The following is a 10398-nucleotide window of genomic DNA, read 5'->3' as shown; positions in this document are numbered from 1 at the left end:
AAGCATAGTCCTACTAATGAATTTGCACCAGCATCACCTGCTTCTCCTTTCAGAGCATCTGCTTCCTTTCTCCCATTTGGTGTGTAGCCCAGCCGGAGCTGCATTCTGTTTACCTTACTGGGTTGTCCATCCTTTTCTCTGCATTCATCAGATATCCTAATGTTACTGCTGTGGGTTTCTGAAGCTCGTCCACTCTATGGAATAAGTCTTTTCTTTGTTATGCAGACTTGTGCTTATCCAGGCCATGCAGAACTAATTTTTGGCCCTCCTTATTACCCAATAGTCTAATGGCATTGTAATTGTATATGAAAAATAAAAGAGTTAAATGTCAAGCTGGGCATTGGTGGCTCACGTCTTTAATCCCAGCACTCGGGAGGCAGAGGCAGGCAGATCTCTGTGAGTTCAAGGCCAGCCTGGTCTCCAGAGAGAGTGCCAGGATAGGCTCCAAAGCTACACAGAGAAACCCTGTCTCGAAAAATCAAAAAAAAAAAAAAAAAAAAAAAGAAGAAGAGTTAAATGTCATATTATGTGAGCATTCCTATTTGAAATCATTTATGGTGTTTGAGGAGTGTTTCATTGGGGAAAGGTTTTGAGAATTAGTGAGTGAGATCTGCCAAGTTATAAGTCCATTAAAATTAGAGGTACAGATATTAAGAAAACACTATTCCTGTGCTAAAATACACACATATACATGATAGAGACAGGCAGGAGGAGATGAAACAATGTCATTTGGTTAAGCAGATGCAAGAATTTGGAATAAGAAATGGCAGTTTGAGTAAGTGTTAAGAGAAAATGAGAGGGTCTGGAGAGATGGCTCAGCGGTTAAGAACACTGGCTGCTCTTCCAGAGGTCCTGAGTTCAATTCCCAGCAACCACATGGTGGCTCACAATCATCTGTAATGAGATCTGGTGCTCTCTTCTGGCCTTCAGGAAGAACACTGTTTACATAATAAAAAAATCTTTAAAAAAAAAGAGAGAGAAAATGAGAAAAATGGCCTAATATGCCTATTGAGAACAAAATTTCTGAATCTATACCTCTCCCTAGTTAGTCTCTGAATGAATGAATGTCTATGCTTTACAAGGGTATCTTAAAGAAGCCTGGGGTGGTGTACACCTTTAATCCCAGCACTCGTGAGGCAGAGGCAGGTGGATCTTTGTGAGTTCAGGGCCAGCCTGGTCTACGGAGTGGGTTCCGGTACAGCCAGGAGTACACAGAGAAACAAAAAAAAGTCACCTCTAACATTCTGCAGTCATTGTGTAGGGACATGTTGTGATAACTCAAATTCATTTGAACAAAAAGACAATAAACTCTGGGATGCCCATTAGTGGGAGGCAAGTTTTTATAGCTGTCTTTCAGTTTCTTGCCATGCCCATGCATCAGGTATGGGGAATCCTGAGTGCCAGGACCAGTTTGTATCCACGAAAAGTGTTAAGTTTAACTGCGTAAGTATTAAGTTTAACTATTAACTAAACATGTTAGGTTTACTATTTCTCTCCACGAAACTGAATCCATGACATAAATCACCAAAGAGCCATTGTCATTAGAAAAAGTAAAGATTCCTGTGCTCCTCTGCCTTGCTTGTTTTACATAGCCAGCCTCTAGTGTAGAAATGGCCTGTGTTACCTTCTTGATACTTCTGGAGCCTCCACATTCAGACTTCAGCTCAGTGCAAATAACTATGGGTCCCTAGACACACTTCCTACATGGCTTTTTTTGTCATTTCTTTTCTCATTTACTCTTCTCTCTCTCTCTCTCTTTCTCTCTCTCTCTCTCTCTCTCTCTCTCTCTCTCTCTCTCTCTCTCTCTGTGTGTGTGTGTGTGTGTGTGTGTGTGTGTGTGTGTGTAGAGGGTGGGACACTATCTCATTCTGTAGTCATGGTTGGCCTGGAATTTGTTATGCAAACCATAGTAGTCTTGAACTCATAGAGAGCCTCCTATCTCTGCTGGGTTAAAGGTGTGTGTTACTGTTAACACCATGCCCTATATTTCATATTGCTCAAAGCAGTGTAATTCAAGGCCTAGCCATAGATGAATGGGATACATTAAAATAGAATAACCAAATCAATAATGTGCACACAATCTAGCACAAACTAAATTTTATCTTTCCCTGAGATCCTCCAAGTTATTTTGATTAGACTCAGTCAGCAGGCAGAGTAGGTTCAGACGTGGAAGGACTAATAATGTATGGTATGTAAGTATTATAAAACCTAAAACATTCTTGTTTTATCCTTCCTGAAACAGTGGCATTTGGTAGAAGACAGAGTGGTAGACAATGCTAATTACCCTGGGATTGCCCCTGTGGTAAGTACCTATGTTATGAAGGTGCTTGTTAATTTATATTTGTGCTGAGCTAAGATAATTTAAGCCCAATTAGGACATTAAATAAAGGGCTTTTCAGTTGCTGTTTAGATTTTGGCTTTTCATGGTTGTTATATGTTTTGTTTAGGAGAAAAATTTTGCTATGTAGCCCAGGCTAGTCTCAAATTGGAAATGTTCCTGCCTCAGCCTCCAGAACACTGGGATCACAGGGTACACCATCATGTCTGGTTTACACATATTATTTCAATTTGCATTGGTATGGCTGCTACTATGTCAGTGCCTTAAGACTGCCTGGTTTATTAGTTCAAATAGCTTTGGAGCATAACTGTTATAGTCAGTGCATCCAGATACATTTCCATTTGGAGCCCGAGTTTTATAAGGACTGAAACTTGCACGTAGCACCTGACAAAACCCCAGTTACATCTGAAAGGAATTCTGGGCAAGGATATGAATAACCATCCTAATAGGAACCCAGTTTCCTTTGATCCATTTTGGAAAGGATTAGTAAAAGAGGAGAGGGATCTCCCATAGCTGCTAGATCAAACTTGAAGCCTGGTCATTGGAGTTCTTGGTTTCTGCTTACAATATGGGATAAGGCAAATCTAGTTTGTGTGTTCTGTAGGTAGTTCTTGCAAAAGGACTTAAGAGTATGAGGGCCTACTAGGAATACCACATAGTAATCATTCACGCTCATCTGACACATGAGCAAGAATTAGGTGGATGATCAGAAAACTGCTGTGTTTTTCTTCATATGCAATACAACATTGCAACTCTCCTGTCAAACTAAGGAATCAATGGACTTACTGGGTGATTCTGTATTGTCAAATGTCTGAGGATAATGTTGCCTTTCAGTATTGCCTTGTTTTTTTCCATATTAGTGGGGTTTTGTAATCATTAGCTTTAATTGTCAAAATGACACCTGGGAAGAGAGTCTCAATGACGGATTGTCTACATTGGCTTGGCTTGTGGGCATGTCACAAGCAACTGGCTTTTAAAAGGTTGTCTATTAGTTCTTTAAGAGTTTCATACAATGTGATTTGGTCATATTCATTCTCCCTCAACTCTTCCAGGATCCACACCACCATCCCCACCCACCCAACTTTGTGTCTTTTATCCTGTCAAAATATATTTGTGCTGCCCAAATATTCTTGAATGTGTAGCTTTCCATTGGAGTGTGGGACACTTATCAGGGCTACACTATTAGAGAAAACTAACTTTCCCTCTTCTAACAGCCATTACTTGCCAATAGCTCTAAGGCTAGCATTAGGAATGTATGCCCAATTCTTCTATTTTTAATTAATTAATTGTTAAAAGATTACAGTATGATTAGATAATTTCTTCCTTTCTTTTCCTCCATCTAAACCTTCCCATGTACATCATCCTTTTCTCTCTCAAATTCATGGCCTATTTTTCACTCATTGTTATTGTATACATATATGTATATTATATTCATAAATATAACCTGCTCAGTCAGTATAATGTTACTAGTATTTATGTTTGCAGGGCTGATCATTTGGCACTGAACAACCAATTAGTGTACTCTTTTCCCTTTTTTAAAGGAAGATTCTACAGTAGTAGGTTTTCTTATTTTTGGTTATTCAAGACAGGGTTTCTCTGTGTAGCCCTGGCTGTCGTGGAACTCACTCTGTAGACCAGGCTGGCCTCAAACTCACAGAGATCCACCTGCCTTTGCCTCCTAAGTGCTAGGATTAAAAGTGTGCATCACCACTGTCCAGCTGGTTTTCATATGACATTTTTGAAAGATCCTTAGTGTTATATATTCCTCCCCATATTTCTTCCTCTAACTTGCTCTCCTCTCCCCCACTCCAATTTAGCCCTTCTTGTTCCATTATTCTAGAGGATTGTCTTAGTTAATATAACTGATGTAGCAAGACCCATCCTACTTTAGACAGCATGGTTCCCTAGGCAGGGGTGCTGAACTGTGTAAAAGTGGAGAAATCGTGCTGAGTCAGGCAAGCATATGAGAATGTATGCATTCATTTCTCTCTGCTCCTGACTATGGCTGTGATCTGACCAGTTCTCTCATATTTCTGCTGCCATTGCTTCCTTCAGTAATGGACCTCAATCTGGAGTGAGCTAAACCATTTCTCTCCTAAGTTGCCTGTTGTAAGGGTGTTTTACCACAGTGATAGAAATAGGTCTATAATGGAATGTCCCGTTTCATTCTTGATACCATATTCTCTCTCCTTCCTTTCCTCCCCTTTTTATCTCTCCTGAGTTTTGTTAGATGTTTATCCATTTCATTGATCTTTTTAAACACTGATCTTTTACTCTTTTGTTATTCTTTGATCTTTTATTTTTAATCTTAGCAGTTTCTGATCCATTCTTTATTGTATCCCCCTTTCTGTTATTGACTTAGGGCCTACATTTTAAAAGTTATAATATTTTTTTCTTTGATACCTCATTTTTATCAGTGGGTTATTTGGAAGGGTATTGTTTAATGTCTAAGTGGCTAAACATTTTCCTGTCATTTTTCCTTTGGGAGCACTGAGGATTGAACCTCAACCCTCATGCATATATGGCAAGCTTTCCATGAATTCAAGTTATATCCCCAGACTTTTTTTTGTCATTTTCCCATTTTTTACTCTTAGTTTGATTTCATTATCATCACATAGCATGGCTTACGGTTGAAATTCTTTTTGAAAGCATTGAGACTGATTTATGGTTTATAAAATGTTCTTTGTAAATGTTTGTTGTGAGTGTTCTTATGAATGTGTAGTTTAAAATAATGACTGGCAAGACCGAAAAGAATCTTTCAGAGATGTTACCTTGACTTAAGTGGCAGACTTATGGAATGTGTTCCCAGATCTAAGTGCACAAATGTCTTTTTTGCCTGAGGACCGATCTACTCCTCTGACTGACTTTGGTCCAACTCCCCACATTAACTGCTAAGGAGACTTGGAGAAGTTTCATACATTAATGCTTTAGGAGGCAGTACCAATGCATTCAGTATTGGCCATATATTTTGGAATTACCTTTTAACTCACATCTATCTTGCTGATCTGTAACTTAAGATCAGTTTTGTTTGCACAAAGTACCAAAGGGAGATATACCCACATTCATCACCAGGAAAGGTCTGCCAACCTAGGTGCCACAAAAGATCCAAAATGGCACAAATCTGGGCTCCGGTTCCTCTGACTTGTACACTAAGAGTAATCCTGCATCTGGAGGAAGTTTCTGGGAGTTTCAACTACCTGTCCCTGGAACATGCTTGCAGTGATAGTGTTGCTTGAATGAGAATAGCCTCCATAGGCTCATCTATTTGATTATTTTGTACCCAGTTAGTGGAGCTGTTTAGGAAGTATTAGACATGTCATTGTTGGGGGAGGTGTGTCACTGGGGATGGGCCTTAAGGTTTCAAAAGATACTGTTCCCAGTTTTCAAAGGTGACCTCCCCCCTGCCTCTTATTTGCAGATCAAGATGTGAGCTCTCAGCAGTTTCTGCCACCATGTCTTTGCTCCACAATCACAGACTCTAACCCTCTGAAACTATAATCCAAATAGGCTTCTTTTATAAGTAGTCTTCATCATAGTATTTTGTTACAGCAATAGAAAAGTAACTAAAACAGGTGGTTTAAGTGAGATCGCCAGAGTCTTGGACATTTAAATACTTGATTCCTAGTCCATGGATCTCTGGAAGGTTTAGGATGTATGGATTTGTGGGAGGAAGTATGTCACTGGACATGGGATTTGAGAGTTTAAAGCAGTGTTTCTCAACCTTCTTAATGCTGTAACACTTTAATATAGTTCCTCATGTTGGGGTGACACCCAGCTATAAAATTGCTTCATTGCTGCTTCATAACTGTCACTTTGATACTATTATGAATAGTAATGTAAATATCTGATATGCAACCCTAAAGGGGTTGGGACCCACAGGTTGAGAACTGCTGGTTTAAAGCACCACACCATTCCCAGTGCTCTGTCTCTGCTTCCTACTTATGTTTTCAGCTGCACGGTTTCAGCTTCTGCTCTGGCTGCCATGCCTGAAGCCTGATGCCTCAGCTCTGTAGTGTAGACTCTAGCCCTCTGGAACCATAAGCCCAAATAACTTCTTTATCCTATAAGCTGTCTTGGACATGTTATTTCATCACAGCAACTGACAAGTGACTAATACACTTGGTAACCTCAGTATCACAACAGATATGAAATGGTTTCACATCACTCCAAACCCTTCTCAACTATGGTCTCAGAACATTTTGCCTATTTAAAGTCCAAGCTAGGAGAAGTACCTTGGTCCATGGGTGTCAGACATTGTAATATGAGTATCAAAACAGATTGTAAAGGGCTGTTAATCTCCTCCCTAACTTCTCTTCATTGTTGTTTGACATACTTGCCCACATAGGAACCCAGAGATGGCCACACTAATCAGTATCACCGCAGGCTGACCTTCTGACCTTAGTACCTCCATAAACCTTGATATAAGAATCAAATACCTTGACTGTGGTCTGAAAGCAGAACTGCTCATGCAGGAGCCTACCAGGAGACACATCTGTCTGTGGCCCTGAAGACAAACTAGAAGACTTTGTCTCAGTTATAGACACGGAAATAGCTCTGCTACTCAGTTTTAGCCACTGTCAGTCACAGGATTAGATACAGTTGCATGTCCCCAAGCCCATGCAGTTAATTCAGTGCAACACTGCCAGGTACGTGGAAGAAAGTACACCAATTTGTGCATGTAATAAGTGGCCTGGTGACCTTTGTGTGTGTGCCAGCCCGGGGAACTGAACTGAAATTCCGAGATTAAAAAAAAAAATCCATAAAAGCTACACCTGCTACAAAGTTAAATGATTGAATTTCATGATGATGGAGAGTGAAAATGTTGCAGATCAGAACCAAATTATTTTGAGCTACTTTTAGCTTCTTTGAAAGCTGTTGATTGCGCACTCCATGCCTGACCTAGCACCTTTGTGACTATCAAAACTTTAAGAAGTACTCTGAGCAAACCACTGGCTTCCAGCTACACAAAAGCTAAGCATGTCACCAGATATCATCTGAGATTTACAGAGAGCTCAAACCTGTCTATCTGATGTGTCAATGAACTTTAAGTGTCTTGAGACACAACTTCTTTCGGTTACCATGAAAAAACTTGATGAAAATGTTACCACATTGGACTATGGTATTTGGAGTAACATGAATCTGTGTTCCCAGATACATTTTTGGTTCCAGAATAAACTCTTATTCCCTTTGGGTTGAGTGTTATGTTTTTGAATCAAGAGGTCTAAGGTATTACTACAAAATAGTCTAACCCACTCTGATAGCAGACAGGATCCACATTTGGTAGATAAAAACGCTATGTTACTTTCCTTATTACTGGGAAAATCTATCTGGCAAAATGGGTTTTGTAAGAGGAAGGGTTGATTTTGGTTCACTGCTAGGAAGGCATGTGGTTGGGACTCCACATCTCCTCATGGATTCATCACTTCTGGAAAAAGGAAGGACACAGAGAAAGGGGACTGCTAGTCCTTACTTGGCTTCCTCCTTCCTCCCTTGTAATTCAGTCCAGCTCCTCTATCTGGTGGCCTGAGGTCTCTAATTCTGAGTGACTTCTTTGAATTTTCTGTGCTTGGTCCTCTCCATCTTCAAACCAGCATGATTTGAATCAATTCTCATGTGTTGCATTTCTTTCTGCTGCTAAGACAATGAAACTACTTAGAAATGGCTCTCCTGAACCCACAGAAACAGGTGACCTGAACAAGGGGGAGCTCTTGGTCTCCAGACTGATAGCTGGGAAACCAGCCTGGGACTGATCCAGACCCCATGAACATGGGTGTCAGTGAGGAGACCTCAGAAATCTATGGGGCCTCTTGTAGTGGATCAGTATTTATCTGTATCATAGGAATGGACTTTGGGAGCCCATTTCACATAGAGGAATACTCCCTGAGCCTAGACACAAGGGGGTGGGCCTAGGCCCTATTCCAAAGGATATGACAGACTCTGAAGACCTACTATGGAAGGCCTCACCCTCCCTGGGGAGCAGAAAGGGTATGGGATAGATAGGGTTTTAGTTGGGGGGTCGTGGCAGGGGAGGAGGAGAGGGGGAGGGAACTGGGATTGACATGTAAAACAATCTTGTTTCTAATTCAAATAAAAATGGGAAAAAAAAGAAATGGCTCTTCTGGTTTGGTCACACATTTCTGGGTAATCTTAAGGTCAACTGACTCAGGCATTAAATTACATCTGTAAAAGTCTGCCCAGGAATACCTATATTAATGTCTTATTGAGTAATCAGAGAACGGAAACCTTGTAGGGCAGCTTTAGCATCTTTGTTCTTAGCCTCATAAATTCACATTCACAGAAAATGGAAATTACAAGGCATCTTCTTTTAAAGTCCTCGGAGTTTTTTTTTTTTTTCCACGACATCACCAATTTAATGTCCAAAACCTGTCAAAATCCATTTAGCTCTAATGTGCCAAATTGTGTCATCTAAGTCATGAACATGAGATATGGTTACAGGTCCAGGTATATTCTCTGAAGCATACCTTTGGGAGCACAGTCCTCTGTCAGTGGCCGTGTGAAACTGAAGAGCCATGTTTGCTACCAGTGCTCTCAGCCTTCAGTGATGAAGTGCGTGTGTGTGTGTGTGTGTGTGTGTGTGTGTGTGTGTGTGTGTGTGTGTGTAGTTAAAAGGACAACTCACAGGGTTTGTTTCTCTCTTTCAGTCACAGGGGCTCTTAAGGATTTCATTCATTTTGTTAGGTGGCAAGTGGCTTCATCCACTGAGCTACCTCATCAGCCCCATGTCCTTTTATTTAATGATTGTTTTTTTCAGATAGCACATTTTTGTGACATGTATTGCCTTCCATTCTGCCGATGACAATTTTTGTATCACGAATTGCTATCTATTTTTAAATATCATGTGTCTTATTTGTAGTATATTTTCCAATTCTATATAATTTAATTACAATTATTGATACCTTATAGCTTTAGTCTGAACCTTTTTTACTTTTGCTATTTTTTCTTTTTTGGTTTTTTGAGACAGGGTTTCTCTGTGGCTTAGGAGGCTGTCCTGGAACTAGCTCTTGTAGACCAGGCTGGTCTCGAACTCACAGAGATCCACCTACCTCTGCCTCCCGAGTGCTGGGATTATAGGCGTGAGCCACCACTGCCCGGCCTTACTTGTGCTATTTTTATTTCTCCTTTTTTCCTGCCTTTCCACGGGTTTCATTTATATCCCTTTTGACTATTATACAAATATGCTAACATTTCATTAATTCAAAAGCAATTTGTAAGAAAAGATAAGTATGGCTTCCAATAGGAATATGACTCATGGTCTTAGTATCAAGCTGTCATGTATGAATTTGCAATGAAAAAGAAACTTTCAAGTTAAATAATTTGTAAGCAGAACTTTAATCCCAAGGATTCGTCCAAACATTACAAATGACAGCATGGAGGGAGAGGGGACACTTGCATACTAACTCACAAACTCAACTCCACAAGAACCTTGGAACTGGAAGGACAATCGTCTTTTAAAATCTCAAATTTCCAAAGAAAGACTATGCCAAGTAGCTATGTATTCATATATAGCAATCATACGAGGAACTTACAACCTAAACAATGGTTAAATGTCATTCAGTTTGTTGGGTTCTACATTTATAACTAGGCACCCTTTGCCCAGAATGAACACTAGTTGGATTTTTCAACACTTGGCTCTAGTCAGTGGTTCAACTTTATTTGTTGGCTTGTGTTCCCAACAGCTTTTAAAGAGTGCTTAGTCATCCACAGCTGCATACTACAAAAGAAATTGAATCTCTAGTCAATGGCTGCCGCTTTTGTTTCAGCACCTCACACTTTAGGCTGAGCGAGACTTAGAGGTTAGTTCAGTCTGTGTGAAATTAAAGTTCATGGCAAATACGATCTTCCTTAAGGAAACATTTTAAAGTAACAATATTTTATGTATTCCATGTCTCATGTAAACCATTTCAAACTATAACACATCATATCCTATATGGTTTCTGTTCCAAGAGACAAACCTGAGAAGCTAAAACATCTTAAAATGTATCAAGCTCATGAAATTTCAAACTAAACTTGAATTTTCTGTATATACTCTTGTTGAGTGA

Source organism: Cricetulus griseus, chromosome X (assembly GCF_003668045.3).
Source record: "Cricetulus griseus strain 17A/GY chromosome X, alternate assembly CriGri-PICRH-1.0, whole genome shotgun sequence".
NCBI lineage: Eukaryota > Metazoa > Chordata > Mammalia > Rodentia > Cricetidae > Cricetulus > Cricetulus griseus.
The sequence above is the reverse complement of the archived record's forward strand: the minus strand, read 5'-3'. Positions refer to the sequence as shown.